Raw genomic sequence first — 18,938 nt, 5'->3', positions numbered from 1 at the left:
GACATAAATATGTGTCAGATGATGGTGTATATAATAGCTGTCATTGTGTACTATCATGACTCAAAACAGGCACTATGCGTCTCCTGCTCTCCAGCAATGCAGGTGCACAGGAGACGCAAACGGAGTACGCTTGCTACATCCATGCATCCGTGCCTATAAGAACTGAGGCACGAACCCTCTGCATACATGCCAACATCCTGACACACATGGGAGGAAGATTTTGTCAGGGAAATCGGGGAACTTACATTTTCCCATAGGAATGCATTGGGGCTACGGTTATTTTAGGCAGAGAACGTGAAAAATAGCACTATTGTTTACTGAAAAATAGGGCGTCTAAATCGGGAGGGTTGGCATGTATACCTCTGCGGCAAAGCCCTTGTAGGACAAGGTTGCAGGACAAGGCTGCGGTGTTCAGTGATGCAGGTGCGCAGGAGACGCTGGCTGACTACACTTAGTAGGCTTCTCTACGTCCACGCATCTGTGCTTATAAGAACCGACGCATGGACCCTGTGGGGCAAACCCCTTGCAGGACAAGGCCAGAGTGTTGAGCCTTGCAGGTGTATGGCGACCTTGGGATTGTGATGTAGGCAGTGAGAGTGGATGACCTCACCCCCTGTCTGCGGCCTGCAGGTAAGAAATTGTGGAGAGAGTTAGCTTGCTTCATTCCATGCCACCCCCTGACCAGGTGCCCCTTCTCACTCCTGCACACGTTTTGTTTTTTCAGGTGACCTGTCCTCCTGTCCTCCTGTCCCCTGTGACCTGTTCTCCTTCCCCCGTAATCCCCTGCTCACCTGCGCTCCTTGCACGTACATCATGCATGTTCCCTCTCAATCATAGATTGCCTGCACTCCCTCGCATCCTAGGCCGCGTGCATTCCCTTGCAGTCCTAGATTGTATGTGCTTCCTCGCATCCTAGGCCGCGTGCGTTTCCTCACAATCCTAGATTGTGTGCACTCCATCACATCCTAGGCTGCGTGCATTCCCTCTCAGTCCTAGATTGCATGTGCTGCCTTGCATCCTAGGCCACATGAATACCCCCAAAATCCTTAATTCTGTGCACTCCCTTGCATCCTGGGCCGTGTGCATTCCCTCGCAATCCTAGATTGTGTGCAATCCCTAACATCTTAGGCAGGGTGTGACCCTTCGCAACACTAAGCAGGTCTCTATCCACTCACTCCGCACCCCCCACTTACCCAGCGGGCCCTCTCCTTCCCCATCCCAGCCCCCTTCCCCTTTTCCCTGCCCCTTTCCCCTTCCTAGCCTATTGTGTTCTGTTTCTGATGTTTTGTTCTACACTGTGGTGGGCCAATTTTGCATTGCTGTGTTCTTCCTTACTCTAGGCTCCCTAGGTGATTGCTCAGTTCTTCTGTTCTGTTTCTCCTTCGTAGTTTGATTACATTGTAACGTCTGCATCCCTTCTGTGTCCATTCTTACTTCTAGGTTCCGTTGGCAACTGACTTGTCTATCTACTGCATCTGATATTCTGTCATTGTTCTGTTGTTAGGAAGATTTCATAATTGTATGTAATTTTCCCTCCATGTGTCAACCCCCAAACTTTTTGCTGCTATTTAAACACCATTGACTGACTTTGCCAGAGAAGCACAGCCTTCAGCTGCACTCCTCTGGGCTTTCACTCACTTTTTATGGGGAAACTGACACGCCCTTAAGACAGTCAGTACTGGGAGACTTTGTTTCCCTTAGTCCTGTCCTCATGTTGCAGCTTTTGTGCAACATGTAACAAGTGTGCAATGTATCTTACCATACAGCACACTTGGGTCTCTAGTCATTTCCAAAGGCCCTAGAAGCTCTTTCTGGACTTTTTATGAACTGTGCAGATGTGTCATGGACAGGACTGGTGGCAGCTATCTTTTCGAATAATTTTTAACCCTTTCCTGCCATGTTAACTGTGTTAACCGCGTTTGGCACGGATAGATGGCCTGGCTCCAAAATGGCTATGCCACGAGGTTCTTTGTCCTGTCCTTTGGTCATCTTGCCCCTTCATCTTCCCCAGGTCGAGTCGACCCGGGTCAGTCCTTATTTGGTCATGCACTTTCCGCAAATCCCAATGCTTTTGCGGGCTTCTGCATGCCTTGTGTGTGTGCCTCCAGGATGTGGGCTGGGATGTCTGTTCCCAATACCCATCCTGGGTGCCAGAGAGTCTAGAATGCCCTGAATGTCTGGGACCACCGTGGTCCGTGATTGGTCCATATTGAGTGTGTGTTTGTGAGCAGATCTCCCATTGGGTCCTCTCCGTTTGGCACAAAGGGAACTTTGGATAAGAGGAGGCTGAAAACACCACTACCAGGTCGATTTCCTGAGTTTACACCGAACAAAGGATAGGATCCAAGTATCCTGCAACACGAAGCCGAGTCGAGGAACCGCTGGTGACCCACTGGAAGGTTTGGCACCCTGAGCCCGCTGTCGTCCCGTGGAACCCCTCTGCATCTGATTGTCCTAGAAGGTCTGCGAAGATGCTTCGACCCATTAGAAAAGTGGGACCAACTATTCTCGGCACCTTCATCAAACCCTGCAAGTAAGCCTCTTCGGAAGTGTCCCTGGGCCAACCAGTGGACTGACCAGCTTTCTCAGGACCTTTGCTCTGTCACCGCCGCCGTTTTGAGGAGACCCACGAACATTGGTATACTGCTAGCTCTGTGTCCACGGCACCATCACCCCGAATTTCATACACTTTGCATAACCAGGTCTGAAGTGAGATGAGTGTGCCAGGACCGGAGTAAACACGGTTGCCGTGTTGCCCTGTAGTGGCAACGACCTGTGCAAGTTCGCTGCAATTGTGACCCTCTTGCCCCTGAAGCCTGCTGTAGTGAAACTGGGCCAATTCCTCCACCCGGAGCGGAGAAATCGCCACTGTCCAGTTTGGGAATCATCGCTGTATCTTGGGACCTATAAGGTATCAAGATGTCCTTTTTGACGCATTCGAACCTGACAGCGAAGTGGAGTGTACTAGCGAAGTTTGGGTCTACCTGCGTCAGAGACCAGTGAGTGGTCCTTACCGCAACTGGTGGACCCTAGTGCAGGAGCCCATTTTTACGCATGAGTGGCCCCTGAGGGCCCCTGTCCTTTCCCCAGCTATTGCGAAATAACGACTCCATCCCGCACTCTCAAACTGCCTCTGCTCTCAAGTGGAGTGTAAGAGGATTCAATTCAACACTACAGCTAAGCCAATGCCTAGTCTGGGATACTGAATGGAAACCCTTATTGATATATCTTTATGTCCAGTTCATGCGTTCTGGATGACTACCCCTATATAACACCCCTCTCTTGGAATCCTCCTGACCCCACTGAGCCAAGAAGTAGTTCTGTTTTGCAAGTTTAAAAGGTTTATTTGATAATTTAAACAATAGATATATATATCACACTTTATAATATATTAATAATTGGATATCACACTTAATCTGATATGATAAAGATTGACAACGGAGAATCTGGCACTAGCACACTTGTGAATAGGAACAGAAGAAGAAGGTGGTAGAGAATGCTTTATATAAGTTCAGATGGATGTAATGTTGAATGAAAATGCAATGCAGAAAATACTCAATATGATTTCAACAAAACAATGTAATCACTTTTCTCTGGCAATCCCCTCCCCCCTTATTGCAATGCAAGGAAATGGAAGGAAAGCACACAGTTCTCAGAAATGCAATCAAATGTAATTCAGTTCACCCCAGCAAGCTTAGACTACAGATCGGAGTTTTAAACACAGGCCCAAAATGCTTTTACATGTGCTGGCAATGAAGTGAAAAATATGCTAAAATGCTTTTAATTCCCCCTAGAGGTTCAGGTTGAGGATTAGTTGGTTTAAATTAGTTCAGGCTTACTTTCGCAATATTCTAGGAACGATTGGCAGGTTGCAAACGACTTTCTAACAGTTCTAGCAAGAAGCTGCTGTTTTCACACATGGAGGAATTTTCAAGTCGCGGTAAAATTCGCGCGTGCGTTATTCGCAATTACAGAGGAACTACAAGGACTAGCACTATCGTTTTGGGGTCCTAGGACAGCCTAGGATCTCAGCTTCCAGAGGAAAGTTACTGCAAGTCTCTAAGAACTTTCCCATATTGGGGTCCGCCACAATGGGGGTTCCAACCGCGCGGCGGAAGAATAAACCAGCATCCCAGACGCCGCAGACAACGATATTAGATATATCTCAAGACCATGAAAAAATTCCTGTCTTTAACTTGGCAAATATTCCACTAACGAAAGCAGAGTATACAGTCCTTACGAAGGGCCTATCTTTTGTGCCCACAGCACAAACGGACTGGTACAACTCCGAAATGGAAGTCCGAACATTTTTAAGAAAAGTTAGGTTACGTACTTTTTTCAAGGACCATAATTTGGAACCTGGAGAAACAGATGAAGACACTGGACTACACAACCCATCGTCATTCACTCCAACTGATGGCCAAATACCACCGGAGCGCCTAACTTTTGAAAGATGTGTGTTGGAAGATCTGGATCGCTTAAAAAAGAAAACCATCAAAACCAAACACAACATGTCTCTAGCAGAAAAACAAGCTCTAACATTACTACAGACAAATAAAAATATCATCATAAAGCCTGCGGACAAAGGAGGAGGATTAGTGATCATGAGCATAGACCAATATAAAAACATGTTACTCAATACTCAGAAAAGATCCTACCTGGGAAATTTCCCAAGAGATCTTAGAAGTTGTGAACTTTGCACGACAACGTGAATGGATCTCAGATAAGGAAGCAGAATACCTCATCAGACCAACAGGCAGGACCCCTTGTTTCTATTCACTACCCAAAATACATAAAGATTCCATCAACCCACCCGGACGCCCGATAGTCTCTGGATGTGGCTCAATAATTGAACCATTATGCAAGTTCGTAGACACCTTTCTGCAACCGATCAGCATGCAAACCCCTACCTATCTCCGAGACACTAACCACACAATAACTATCTTTGAAGCTCTGGACTTTAACCCTCAAGAACAAATATTGGTCACTATGGACATCAAATCACTTTACACCAGTATCCCTCAAGAAGATGCGATTGAAAGTATAAGGGAATGGCTTACCCTAAATCCCCCCAGCACCAGGACCCCGGTGAACTTCATCGTAGAAATCATGACGATTGCATTACAACGGAATTTTTTCACCTTCGACAACACCATCTATCTTCAAACTAAAGGCACAGCTATGGGCGCAGCCTTTGCACCCAGTCTAGCCATTTTGTTTATGGCGAAATTTGAGAAGGACTTTGTACTCTCCCACCAAAATAACTGGCTAACCAACATCGGCCATTGGCATCGTTATATCGATGATGTGATCTTCATCTGGACCGGCAGCTCAATTGAACTTAACAACTTTTAGAATTGGTTGAATACATGTAATCCACATATTCAATTCACGATGGAAAAAAGTAACGAGGAGATCAAATTCTTGGACCTTTCGATCCGTTCGGAGAATGGAATGTTACTATGTAACTTGTACAGAAAAACAACTGCCCGAAATACTCTTCTTCACTATACCAGCAACCATCCGGCACACACCAGAAATAACTTACCCTATGGATAATACCTAAGAATACGCCGAAACTGCTCTTCTATAGATGATTACAAACATCATGCCCAGAACCTGACCACACGCCTACTAGCCAGGGGATATCCTAAGAAACAACTACATTTAGCCAATAGGAGAGCCCGCAATTGTACTCGCGAAAATCTTCTCCAAACAGAACAAGAGAACGTAGCTTCTCAGGAGTCACAACTAACATGTGTTGTCACATTTGGAGCACATACTTCAAAAATCAAACAAATTATCAATAAACACTGGCACATTGCACGCCTGAATATGCCTGGGGATCCTGCCCCAAGATTCGCATATAGAAGAGTAAAGAACTTGAAAGAGCACCTTGTACATTCACTCTTTCAACCTGTTGCAAACACTACTCGAACCCTTCGACCCTTGCAAGGACACCACCCATGTGGCAACTGTGTAGCATGTAAATTTACCAAAAAAATGAGTTCCTTCCAAATTGGCACCCGCACTTGGACACTCCGAGATTTGACGAACGGTAAAAGTCAGAATGTAGTGTACTGCATAGAATGCCCATGTGCTCTCAGATATATCGGCCAAACATCCTGAGCCATTAATATAAGAATATCTGAACACAGATCCAAAATCAGATGTAAAAATACGACTGCACCCTTGGTTGAACATTTCCTCAACTTTAACCATACCCCCAATGACATCCTATGGTGGGTGATTGAAAAAGTGAAGGGTGGACCAGATATCTAACATAGTCTCAATAAAAAGGAAGCCCGATGGATTCACAGGCTGGATACCTGCCATCACGGCCTGAACGAAGTCTTCCAACCCATCACCTAATGACCAATGATGTGGACCAGATACTCTCTCATTTTGTAACTATCTATATGCACCTCCACAACATGGTTTATGGCTAACTGGGTCTTTTGGACCAGTAACCACATCTCCCAACAAATCCAATTGAGCCACGCATATGAGGATTACTAAATTCATCAAATTAATAAACACAGCAGTGACAATTTAACTACCATCCCCCGTCTTGATGCTGCCTCATTCGTCACTTAATTAATAACAATGCTCCAACTGTAACACTTACAGTTCGTAAACTGCATTATTATGCTAAGTAACTACAAACCACGCTCACCAGACCCGTACTGAACTACACATTTGTAGTTCATAAACAGCGAGCGAGGGAACATGCGCACCTTTTAAAACATTTGCTTCGTCACCCGTGACGGATACCTCCAGTGCGCATGCGTGGGCATCCCAAATAACAACCAGCCCTCTTCACCCTGCGCTTCTATATCCTGTTCCGCATTGCAGCGAAGACGTGTCTTGCCGACTCATCTCGCGGCAGACAGCTCACGGGTGGAGAGTGAGTCGGAAAGTATGACTCAGCGCCGTCGAAGCAGACTAACAAGGTGAGCTCGTAGCTACGGCATCACACAACAGACGTCCTCCGTCTGTCTGAATTGCATTTACAACTAATGCCTAACACGCATGAATCACGGCGAATCACCATTGTGAACAATATGAGATGTAGGCAGTACAACACCAGCACTAACGTGCACTACCCTTCCATTAATGTTTCCACACAAACTATCACGTACCCCTTTTAAATCACTATTCTTTACCCAACTTGATCACGGGAAATACAATGAAACAAGATAGGTCAACTTTTATTCTTGCATGCCGGAAACCTTAACCCATGTAAAAATAAATAACAATCAAAACGTTGATTATTCAGGATCGAAAATGTCCTGATGGCATTACTTGTTCATTTTCAACAGCTACGAGACCGCTTTTGAAAACTCGGCCACGTTGACAAACTAGCAAATCATAGTCTAGCAACTATATCCCTGTTCCGGAGTTATCACGGCTTCCCCCTCTTCACGACATATGACCACACCAAACGCTTGAGAAAATGCGTACCGGCAAGTAAGTTTGTAACCCGGTCGCTAGGAGAACAAATTTAACCACAATTCCGGTCCCAATAATAGGGACATTAAGGGTATACAATCAATCTCACCACAATCTATGTCCCCCCTACAGGGTCTCAGATTCACAGCCCTGATGAAGGCGGACCCAACCCCTAACCACTACCGCCGAAACGTGACAACTACAGGGAACAGTAACTTACCTGTAAAGCCATTCCTACCTACCAACTTTGGATCACGTTGGCTAACAACCAGATATCTTGTCGAAAAAAGACCCTGCACAACTTATGGACCTTTTTAAGCAAGGACCCCCGTTGCATTTGATCGATTAGCAAAATCATATGCACTATATAAACTTATTCATGGACAAATGCTGAAATTTCTTTCATCCCAGAATAATGAACTTGAATTATCACACAAAGTGTTGTTTGTATATGTCTATTGTTTCATTGTTTCATTTACAGTAATTGCTGAAAAATCGACTTCACTCATTTTGTTTATTATCTTTTGTTAATTATAAATAACTAATCAGAAGAGCCATATGTTATTTTTTCTGCACTGACTCTCTTCAGTCACTCATTTTACAAAGCAGTAAAACACTCTTTATGTACATCGTATTATTTTCATGTTTAGAGATTGTAATAATGTATACCCACAGACAGATTCACTCCGTGATTACCTATAATTAGGCAACACATTTTCTGTTGTTACAAGTAATTCAAGAAAACAGGCCTAGCAGCTGCATGGCTTGTCTCTCTTGAATACCTAGTGGTTACCAAAATCCAGTGAAGGTACACCTCTAGTTTCATAACTGCAAGTCTCTAAGACAAACGGTCACAGAGATATGAGCGATATGGTAAAGGTCGTTTTTCAGATTTGAAATTTTAAAGTTCAAAAAGACAAGTGACAGCTAGCAACTAGAAAATGACAGGTGACAGTTAGGAGGCAGTTCTACTTAGATTAAAATAGATTGAATTATATTATTTTAACTAAGAGATTGGTTCTACAAAGTTCGGCTAGGTACTCACAATATATTTTTGAAATAAATGGGCCTCGCCACGGATCTGGTCAGGTTTTAGACTGGACTCTGGTCTGGTCTCGGCACTTCACAGTGATCTGGGTCAGCTCTCTGGTTCTGCTAACAGCGGTCTGGGTCAGCTCTGCTCAGCCTCTGGTTCTGGATATTGATAGATTTGAAGTCTCTATGTTGGCTCTCTGAAGGTTGATGGAGGTAAAGTATGGATTTTCCCGGCACAGCGTCCCGCAGCAAATAGATTTGAAGGTCCCTATCTGCCCTGACTGTCTGCTTTTATGTGTTTTGAAAATGGGTGTGTGTGCAGCATCACTAGGCTCCACCCCTCTCCACTTATCATTGGCCACTTCAGCCTCTTCCCCTTGATTGGGGGAATGAAATGAAGTGTCATCATGATGAGGTATGTTTATGATACAGAGAACCCACCCCTGTCAACTTTATACACAATCTATATTTGCTCAAAAAACATATTTGCACAGGTACACATTTGTTTAAAATTACATGCACCCATCCCATATCACAGGAGGTATACCCTGTCCAAATCTGCTCTTCCTGGGAGCTTGCATTCAGAAATGGCGACATTTGCACTTTTTAACTGGTTTCGCAATATCGGACATTACCCCAAATTTACACACATGTGCGCAAGGAGTGTGGACATTACTTGATGAAGTGTCAGATTTTTAACATGCATACATTTTAAGTAATACCCTCTTAACTGCTAGCTTGCCCCCAGATCATGCCACCGGTTCTAAAAACCTCTCAAAATGTGGGCAGAAAAATCACAAGAATTATGGTATCATTTAAATAATTTTCACAAGTCCGTACTATGAATTATTCATCTTTTTAGAGTTATGTTCTGGCCCCAAAGGGGTCTGGTTTCCCCCCAGCACAAGGTTGAATTTCTGGTTTTTCCAGTTCTGCCAAGCCAGCTTGCTCTCACAGGCAGTGCTCCTCCCCTTTCCTTCAGGAGGAAGCTACTTTTACAGCCCCCATAATAAAACATTTGCCTGAGTCAGGACAGGGCTTTGTTCAATTTCCTGCAGAGCCCAGGTAATTCAATCAGAGAAGTGTCATATCCCTTTTGGTGGGAGCAGCAAAAGGACAGCTAGGCCTGGGAACACAGCTGTTGTGCAAGTCTCATCTCCCGTCGGGGGTAGCTGGTGAGCAGAATTCAGTTCCTTAAGCCAGGTTTCAGATAAAATGTCACTTTTTGTTCCCCAGTTTAAGTCAAGACAATATTTACATATGCAGCTAGAATGCTGATTCTAAGTTCAAAACTATGACATTTAAACAACTGCAACCTATGTGACACTCAAAAGTAGGTCACTCATTTCTTTTAAACATTTAGATTTTTAGTGTCTTTCAGTCCAAATTTACTTAAACTGCTGAAATCCACAGCTCAGCCAGTCTTGTTATAAACCTTCAAGTCACTTCAGAATATAACTTTACATTGGATCCACCTCTCAGTAAGTCTTTCTTTGGCAGGCTTTGTGTTCATTTATTCAGTTTTACATAAAATCTGGTGGTTTTAAATCGCCGGCTTTCTGATAGTGGTGAGTACTGGTACTCACCCATTTTTGGGATTTAAGAAATGAATTCCCCACAATTCTAGGTTGCTTTTGGCAATCAGCATTGCCATTCCCAATGGTTTCAGACTACGGTGTGGGTAGTCCAATGGTGGTTTTAGGCAGTGCCCTTCTGTGCCCATAACATCGGCAAAAATGAGTGGCAGCCTATTCTTCATGCATTTCCCTGTGCATTTTCTGGGAAGCTCTGGCCATCATGATGTTTTCCATGTCAGTACTGCACAGTTTTGAGGTAGGGCTTGGATGCATGGATAAAAACATCCCACAGGAGGTCCTTCTTGAATAGTGGGAACTTGTTCTGCATTGCCTCATCCACCTTCCTGAGTTGCTAAAGACCCTTCAAGAGACCCTATCCTGCCCATCGGCACAAGTGCATGCATGTATTATTGAACACAAGGCTCCTCTCTTCGTAGAGCTTGGACTGCCTCTTAGGCGTATTATTGATGTGGAACTGGGTCTAAGGATTACCTGCACTGCCTGTTTTCTCCCCCTCTAGGTTGTCAACATATTTCGTGCGTTTAACCCTTTAGACCCCATTGGTCTTGTATATATATTGTATTGAGTGTGATGTATTTGATTTACTGTGATTCTTTTGCTATGGTCTATGTTACAAAGGCCTTGTGATAGATGTGTCTATATGTTTGATATAACACCTGTCTGTAGTAATTTGTAAGTGTCCTTGCTTTGTATGCTCATTGAGGTCCTTCAGTCACCCTCACCCCTCCTGAGACTTAATCTTGACCGCCTTCCATAGCTACCCTGATTGGTCTGGCTTGTCCAGAGGTTACCCTGTTCCTAGAAACTAGGCTCGCCTTCTGAACCTCTGCTCCTCCAGAACAGAGTTCAGAAATCCTTCTTAATATCTGTCCTCTGTGTGCCCCCCTCCTTCTGTGTCTCCCCCAGAGGACGAACGCAAATGACTTGGGGACTATCGTTGGGCCGGTATGTCTGTGGGTTGAAGGGCCGGATGAGCTTTGCACTCGTTCACCTCTCTGAGCTCGCTCATGCTTTGTTTCCTTTTGTTGAGTGGTGGGGCTAGTCCGGGGCTGGCCGCCTGCCTGACTCCAGTCTGACACCTGAGCCTCGACTCAAGGTGCGACCAGGGCAGGGGCAGGGCCTGTGGCTGAGCCCGGAAGGGTCGCTCTCCCGGGGTGCGGCCTGAGTCTGCCGCCAGCTGGTGCCATGCTGCCATTTCCTAGAAGTCTGCTGCTGTGGGGGGTCAGAGGTAAGCGGAAAGTAAGAGGCGAATCGAGGTTATTTTGTGGGGCGATGGCTGTCTTGTGACAGGGGGGATGTCAATATGTGACAAGTCCTTTCATGTGCCAATTGAAGCTTAACAAACTGAGATGTGTGGTTCACGTTTCGAGGCCCTTCATAGGAATAGTAGTCATACTTGTAAGCAATCTTTTTTTTAAATAACGAGATGTGTTACACCATAGCTTTAGGCATCAGCTTCCACACTGCAAATCTGTGCAAAGACAACGTTGACACTCAAGCCAGAAACCATACAAAAATGTATGCAACTTTAAATAGTGGGCAAATGAAGGGCATCGTACATCAGGTCCTGCAAAAGTCGTATTCCTGAATGGCGGGCACCCACCGCCTTTATGCAGGTAGGTAAACCAGAACCTTCCTGATCACAGGAAACCTGCTTTGGAGACAGGTCAAACACGTGTGGTGGATAGATCCCAACAGCCCCTCACTATCTCTGTGTAGTTTAGGTTCTGTTATCACATACTGTGCCTTTCCATCAGCCCTTAGAAAGTAATGATTAGAAAGGAATGTATTCGGTAAATGGTATATGTGTTTGACAAAGAAAGTCTGTTTTGCAAAATGGGGATCTCCAGACCTAACATTCCTTGATGGCCGTAAACCTCCTTTCTCATTTGCAAGGGAAGTGTCTATCCTTGTTAACTGCGATGCTAGGGTTAATTGTTTTGCTCTTGAGCAGAACTATGGGAGATTCGCACATGGTAAACAGAATTAGCAGGGCATCACCCTCGGCATGCCAGTCGCCCCTGTATAACATGTTACCATCTCAAAGGCAAAAGCCTTATACTTGCGAGTGTCCCCAGCCCCTGCAGTCCTGTAGATGTTCGAGGCCTCACTGCAATCGGCGAGTTATGTGCACCAACCCCACGCCCATTGCTCCTTGCACTGGCAAGAACCCCCCCTGCCCTAGCTCACACGATTCTCTGTAATAGCGGAGTACCCCAACCCTGTATTGATTGCCCCATTCAGACAGAGATGGATTGCACTATCCAAAAAGCGCTACCCCCGCCCCCTGCACTGGCAAAACGGTGGCGCTGTGATACGATCCCAACTGACTAAACCCTGTCCCACACCCAGCACTCCCCAGCCCCCCGCCTCTCAGCTAACACAGCATTTCTGTCATATACCACTAACACGGAGCTGTGCAACACAGAGCCCAGTGCTGCCTATCACAAACTTGTACTGCACTAATAGACATGGATCCGTGGACGAGCTGCACCATTGACCCGTCAAGGTATGACATGGACAGTAAATGTTGGTAATTTACTACACTTAACACTTTCCTTTTTAGTTTCAACTCCTCTGTATGCACTCATCTAAAGCCTATTTACGTATGAATTCAATAATGTATTGGAAATAGAAAGGCCGGTGGAATTCTTAGGAAGTTTCACAAAACCAAGCTATGGATCATGAAAGTACATGTCAAACATAACATTTCTAACATTTTATTTAGACCAAGCAGCAAAAACCTGTTTTTGGAATAACCTGCTGGGCATTGCTTTAAGATTCATTGAAGCACAACGTGTGGGTAGCACAAAAGGTCTCTCATGGGTAAATTATACTGCAATCATCATTGTCTTTGTGGCTCTGAATGCATTGGATTAGCAAATGCACTCTAGAGGAAAAGTGATATAATGACTACACAAAAATAGGAGAAAAATAGGCAACAGTGAAAAAAGGAAAGAGGTGAGGTTCGAATGAGGGAGCGGGGAAATTAGATGCTTAACACTAAAACGGTAATGAGAGGCTGAGTGAGAAAGAAAGACAAGACTATGGGAAAGAAAGAGGCTGATTAAATCAAATCAGAAAGAAAAGAACAAGGTAAATAAAAGATGGATGGAAACAAGGTTAGAGGGGAAAGGAAAGCATAGAGCAGCATTAAACGGAAACATAACAAGGTGGTACCTGAAGAAAGAAGAGAATAGAAGGCAAAGAAAGAGCAGAAGAAGGAGACCAGGAAAGAGCAGACAGAAGAGAGGGATGGCTGTAGCGAGATGAAGGATAGAGTGAGGAAGATATCAGGTGAAGGCCTACAAGCATTCCCCTTGTAAAGTCAACTTGTGGTCTCTGGTTTCAGCTGAAAGGTCTGTGTTCTCGCTCTCAGCATTCATATCACATGGGTGGGCAATGTCTGGGCAGGCCACTTGATCAGGGTTTACCCCTCTTAGATGTACATATCCTTTTTTCAATTGTGATTGAAGAAATATGAGTTTCAGTCAGCCTTTTCTGGATGTCTCTGCCCCCAAGAGCAATACCATCCCCAAGAAAGATTGCTTTCGGTCTCCAGACCCTCAGTCGTGGGGCACTGATGCGCTGTTGATTCCCAGGCGAAAAGTCTTCTCTTTGCCTCTTTTCCCTTTCCCCTGTTTCCTAAGGTGATAGGAGGGGTACACAGAGAACGCCATCTTTTAGTGCTGGCTGCCCCAGTTTATCCATTTCCCTCTTCCCCCATTACTCCAAAATCCTAGAGAGGTGTCGTTAACCGCATTTTCAGATCTCAGAGTAACACTGGATTTTATCAGGAGCTAAGCATTGTGTGACTACTCCCTACTTGATTTTGATTTTTCTGGTAGCAGTTACAGAGGATTTCATAGGCTGTGGGACTGAAGGACCCAAAGATTTAACAAGCACTCAATCCAAAGCATTAGAGTTGGTAGGAGAAGAGGATATAGTCAAAGCAATATTCTTTTTTTATTTTTTATTATCGATATAGTTGAGTCAAATCAACTTTTCAATACAAAACTTTACATTTAAGACAATCGCATTTAAATTACAAACCAAAATCCAATACAGTAAATGTACAACATGACAAACGAAATTTCCTATTTACACAGTTGGTAGAACAAGACTAACGATTGCTAAAGGCTTCGATAGATTTAAGGGACAAGATTAAACAAATTAGAAGATTAATAAAATATGCAAGGAGAAACAATTACAAGGATAAATAAACAAAAGAATTGTTCAGCAAGTTAGGTTCACTGCATAAAGAAAATTGACTATTGCAATTTGTAATAAAACATGTGTAGTGCACAGCAGTGTGGACCACCTCTGATCTGGATCTAGATTTCCCAAATAATTGCAGTGACTAGAAAAAAATGTCAAACGCTCACGGGTTAGAGCTGGGCATAATGATAAGATATGTTGCAGGGTTTCTATGACCTTTGTGTCTAAACAGAACCGACAAGAGGTTGACTCCCACACACTGCACTTGCGTTTAGCAAGTAGTTCACAAGTGTGCCACAAATTAAAACGCATACTGAGGATTCCTGAGCGTATTCTTTTACAGGGAAACCTAAGAAGGTACGGTTCCATAGACCCCATACTTTTATGTTTGAATTCAAGCAAGAGCAGAGATTTGCTTCTTAAAATGTACATGCTCAAGAGATGCTGCAGCGGTGCACAAAGCACAGTGCTGACATCACCTCTCAGTCCCTCGCTCAACACACTGTACATACATGTCCAACTCTCTCTCTGCTCATCAGTCCTTCTCCCCCTCCCCCAATCTTGTCTCCCTCCCGCTCCTTCTCGGACCAAGGCCACAAACCATTAAGTGCGCAAGATGAATTGGGATGTCCCATGTCCCGCTGTGTCCTAGCTAGCTCCTCAGGCTCCATGGCATGCTACTATCCAGCCTCGGGCACTTTTTTCAATTATTTGAATGAACGGTGGCTTAGCATTGCTGCTAGGGATGTTCCCAACCAGGGCAGGGGAGATAAAGGGGTTTTGTCACCAAAGTTGCCTTGACACTGCCTTCAGCCACTCGATTTATAAGCACTATGCGTGTACTTCACTGAAGTCCTGTTAAACACAAGCATTGACAAAGCCAACGGTTTTGGCTTGTCATTCTGGGGCTTGTTTTTACCATTGTTGAAATGTATCATGTGTGTATGAATGAATAACAGTTCACTAGTGTATGTGTGTGGTACGATTGATGATGAGTGGGAGAATAACAAACTGAAGTATGATTATGTATTATTACACTGCATAAGCCACCTAACCATCTAAGCCCCCAATTCTGAGACTTATTTGTGGAATTATTTTACTTTGTTTTTGTACAGTGATGTTCTCAGTTCATTCTTTATTAACTATCTTCTTTTAGTCCTATGAGTGGGCGTTCACATTGTTTTTGCATTGAATTTACGTAATGCACTTGTGCTTGAATATTAAATAATATATGCAAATGTTTTAGATCCATCAATTATGTCGTTCTCCATCTTTGATGTATTCGATATAGTTTGAGGACACAGGTTAGCTTTTCCCTTTACTTCAAGACAGCGGTTACGTTTGGGGTCACAAGCCGTTTTTGTTGTGCGATAAGGGTTCAACCCTTAATTGAGGGTTTGCCTGTGACTCATTTCTTTCCCTCAACCTCCCTGTGTTTCCTTGTGACTCACATCCTGACACAACCCTTACTAACCCCCATCTTTCCATCTCTGACACTCTTGATGTACTTGCCCCTGTCATGAAAATCCATTTGAAGCCCAAATCCAAGTGCAACTCTTGGAACTGACAAACTGGCCTGCCGCCTACTTGTAAGGCAGTAAGGACTCTCTGTCCTTGCCAAGAAGAGAGCACACATCCAAGCCAGTGTCTCTGCAGCATCTAACAACTTGGCCGAACACTTAAAAATCTGCAAGGAGCTGGCCAACCCTGCTGCAGTCTCTACCTCTCCTGTTCCCTGCCAGGCCCTCTATAAAGCCTTGGCATCTCATTTCATCGCTAAAACTCAGAACATCCCATCCACCCTCTTTTCCTCTTCCTCTTCCTCTTCCTCTTCCTCCACCTCCACCACTCCTGGCCTGCCTGTGGCCTCCTCTCCTCCTCCTCCCTTTTCTTCCTTTTCCTTGTTCACCCCAACGCTTCTAGGCAAGTCCAATCTAAAAAGATCTTGTCAAAACAGGTTCTTCCCTGTTCTTCCAAAACCATCAAGGACCACATCGGCACCCTTGCTGCAGCGCTGGCCGATTTCTGCAATCACTCTTTTGCCACTGGAGCCTTCCCCTCCCCCTTAAGCAATCCCTGTGCACATCCTCCTTAAGAAGCCCGCTGCCGATCCTTACTCACTGGCTAACTATCACCCGATCTCCATCACTCCTTTCCTTGGAACAGCTGGCCATCTCCCAGCTTAATCTTCACACTGAATCTGTTGGTTGCCTCCATTACCACCAGTCTGGCTTCAGAGCTGCCAGAAGCACAGAAATTGCTCTCCTGAACATATGTAAAGTATTGCACTCTAACCTTTCTTGTAACCTAATTCTGTCCTCATTCTCCTCGATCTTTCTTCTGCTTTTGATACGGTGAACCATGCCTTCCTGCTCAATTGCCTCCATGACAACCTGGGTATAACTGATCAGGCACTGGCCTGGCTGAATTCCTTTCTCACTGATCAACCCTCCCAGGTCCAACTGGGGTCCTTCCTCTATTCTGTCTCTCTCCCTACCTGTGTTGTACCCCAGGGGTCTAACCTTTCTCCCTGGTTGTTCTACCAATACCTGCCATCTCTTGACACTGTATTGTTCCTCTCTGCTCCAACTTTCAGTGATATGCTGATGATGCCCAGTTCTCATTCAGTCTCCCCTCGGCCTCCCCTACTCCTTCTCTCATTCCAGACTGTCTGTTAACAATCCAGGAGTGTTGTACCTTTCCAATGATCTCTGCCTTAGTGCCAGTAAGACTGAGAATCCTCATTGGAACACCAGCCCCCTCCTTTCTTCACTCTCTGGCCACCCACTCTGGGCTCGCTTCCTACTCCTACCTGTGAGGCTAAGAATCTTGGGGTCATCTTCCACTCCACCCTCTCCTTCTATCCTCACATCCCTGATGTCTCTAAGAAGTCAAACTGTCAGCTGCACCCCCTCAGAGGTACTCTGCCTTTCCTCACTTCCCCCAGAAGCTCACTGTCCCTCAAGATCTGGTCTTCTATAGGCTGGACTACTGCAACAACCTCTTTCTAAATCTTCCTGCCCCTACTCTCCGTCCTCTACAACTTATCCAGAACAGGACTGCAAGACTTGTCCTTGGCCTCAAGCCCAGGGATCATATCTCTCCAGCACTGAACTCTCTTCACTGGCTCCCAGTGGAGGCAAGGATCAAGTTCAAGACCCGCTGCCTTATCCACAAGGCTTTCTGGGGCCTGGAACCACACTACTTCCAATGCTCTCTTCCTAAACATCTCCCTTTGTGAGCTCTCTGACCATCCACTTCCAACTATCTGAGGGACAGTCACTTTTCAAAGCAGAGAGTTGGGGGCAGATCTCTTTCTTGGGCTGGGTCCTCCCTGGGGAACAGCCTCCCTGCATCTCTCAAACTTGAGCAGAACCACCTCTCGTTCTGGAAGCAACTCAAGACCTTCCTCTTTGCTTCCACTTTCTTTCTTACTCTCCCATGCTGATGACCCATCTGGTTCACGCACTGGTCACCTGGCCACCCTCTGAACTTGGGCCCAGGTCCCTGCATGTCCAGTTGTACCTTACACCGCCTCTTGGCTCTCCCAGTACTTGTGGTCTGTATCTGTAACCCTACATTCCGCTCTCTCTGCTCTTATGAGCCACCCATTGGCTGCGCTTTCCTTCACCTGCACTGAGCCACTAGCTGGCTGCATTTTTAATTACATGCACTTCTCCGACCCCCCACCCCTTTTGGCACTTCTCCCCATTCCCTTACCCGCAGTTACGCGATCTGAATGACACAGGACCTTGTAAGATCTTTGTTTTGTCCTCCCTCTGTTTCCCCCTCCTTGTCTTGTCGCATCTAGAACCAGTTGTGTACAGGCGCGTTATAAATGCCATATCATATCATATCATTTCACTATGATCTCATTGTGTCTCATTTAAACTTTTCTGGTCTGGACTGCGGTGATTCCGCAGCGGCGGAAATAAAGTTTCCGCGTCCACAAGGTTGCGGAAAGACTGGCAGATTACGTGCTGTCAGTCACACGCACCACACAGACACGGTGTAACCGCCGACACGGAAACACCCTCGGAAATGGACATAGCGGCACCACAAGTAGCGTAAAAACCGTGTCCACCACTGGAACCGGAAATACACAAAAAGCACAATCCATTGCCATCCAGAGTCAGCACAAGCACAAGCAGGATCCACACTGTGAGAAGCCCAAAAGGACCACCAGCATGTCTGCCAGGATTCCAGCACAGAGGCAATGGAAACAGCGCTTCAGTGAGACAGAGTTAACTGTTTTGGTTGAACACATAGTGGAGCATGCTGAGATGCTGTTCAGTGCCGAACAACGGCGTGCTACAAAACAGCGCAGGAAGGAAGTGTGGGCGGAAGCAGTTTTCAAGTGCACCGCTGTTGGCGTGACTGTGAGGAGTGTAAAAGACTGCCACAAGAGGTGGGACGACCTCAGGCTGAGGGTGCGGAACCTGATCTCCACACACCGCCAACGCAGCAGTGGGACAGGTGGAGGGCCCCCTTCAACACTGAAGCTGCAAACATGGGAGGAGTGCTGCAGCAGTGTCCTCCACCTTGAGGGCATCCATGGGATCGAGGATGCTGAGGCAGGAGTGAGCCCACCTGCAGATGCTGGTAAGTGCGCAAATATGAATGCCATATAAGTAC

Source organism: Ambystoma mexicanum, chromosome 1q (genome assembly GCF_040938575.1).
Source record: "Ambystoma mexicanum isolate Mex_15411 chromosome 1q, UKY_AmexF1_1, whole genome shotgun sequence".
In the NCBI taxonomy this organism is placed as follows: Eukaryota; Metazoa; Chordata; class Amphibia; order Caudata; family Ambystomatidae; genus Ambystoma; species Ambystoma mexicanum.
The sequence above is the reverse complement of the archived record's forward strand: the minus strand, read 5'-3'. Positions refer to the sequence as shown.